At 44.2% G+C, this 1379-nt stretch overlaps 1 protein-coding gene across 1 annotated transcript in view; it reads left to right on the top strand.

Moving 5' to 3' along the window:
* Nucleotides 1–1379, top strand: part of NME5 (NME/NM23 family member 5) — a 19686-nt gene that overhangs the window by 8634 nt on the left and 9673 nt on the right. The gene's annotated exons all lie outside the window — the stretch shown is intronic.

Here is a 1379-nt window from a genome sequence, read left to right on the forward strand (position 1 = left end):
TTAGGCGATTCTCTTGCCTCAGCCTCCCTAGTAGCTGGGACTACAGGCGCCTGCCACAATGCCCGGCTGTTTTCTTTTCTTGAAGTTTTGGCCGGGACCAGGTTTGAACCTGCTAACCTTGATATATGGAGCCGGCGCCCTACCCACTGAGCCACAGGCACTGCCTGGGAATTTCTTTTCATACAGAAGTTTTCTTAAATTAACTTTTATTTTGGTGGGAAGGGAGTTCGTTTTACATGTTAACTATTAAAATGTCTATCTTAATGCCACATACAACAAAAGGCCTCAAAAATGTCTAATTTATGGTTGATTAGTTTTATTCTTCTCTCATCCTTGAATTATACTGCCGCTGAAGTAAAATTTTTCATGGAGTGGTTGAGATGGTATTTTAAAAGAATAATGGCAATATAGGAGCATTTTCAGCATTATCACTAATGTCTAGAAATAAGAGGACATTGAATTCTTGCACTTTTGAATACACATTGCTTTCTCTTCAAAAAACAACACCTCTTTTTCACCCAGAGAACTCCCTATTTTTCCAGCGAATCCCTCCTGCAGATTTTTTTTTTTTTGAGACAAGAGTCTTACTATGTGGCCCTCAGTAGAGTGCCGTAGCGTCATAGCTCACAGCAACCTCAAACTCTTGGGCTTAAGTGATTCTCTTGCCTCAGCCTCCCAAATAGCTGGGACTATGGGTGCCTGCCACAATGCCTGGCTATTTTTCGGTTGGAGTTGTCGTTGTTTGGCAGGTCTGGGCTGTGTTTGAACCTTCCAGCTCCAGTGTATGTGGCCGCCACCCTAGCTGCTGAGCTATAGGTGCTAAACTCCTCCTGCAGATTTAAATATACAGTAGAACCTTTGTAAATTGACCACCCAAGGGGACATGTGGAGGTGGTTAATATAAGGAAGTAGGCCTACTGTACTGATACATACATGTGGTGCATGTCCAGCCTTTGAAAATTAGGTCAACGTAAGAGGTCATCAGTGGGGCAACGCCTATGGCTCAAAGGGGTAGGGCGCTAACCCCATATGCCGGAGGGGGCGAGTTCAAACCCAGCCCCGGCCAAAAATTGCAAAAAAAAAGAGGTCGTCAGTGTAGGGAGATGTTCAACTATGGAGGTTCTATTTTCTTTGCTCTTCATCTAGATATTTTTAAGCTTAAATTTAAAATAGATTGAAAGTCTTTGCACTCTGGAAGGCTGAGGTGGGTGGATTGCTTGAGGTCACAGGTTTGAGATCAGCCTTAGCAAGAGCAAGATCCTGTCTCTAAGAATAGCCAGGCATTGTGGCAGGAACCTGTAGTCCCAGCTACTTGGGAGGCTGAGGCAAGAGAATTGCTTGAGCCCAAGAGTTTGAGGTTGCTATGAGCTATGATGCCA

The sequence above is a fragment of the Otolemur garnettii genome, unplaced genomic scaffold (genome assembly GCF_000181295.1).
Source record: "Otolemur garnettii isolate 467f Iridium unplaced genomic scaffold, OtoGar3 scaffold00003, whole genome shotgun sequence".
NCBI classification, from domain to species: Eukaryota; Metazoa; Chordata; class Mammalia; order Primates; family Galagidae; genus Otolemur; species Otolemur garnettii.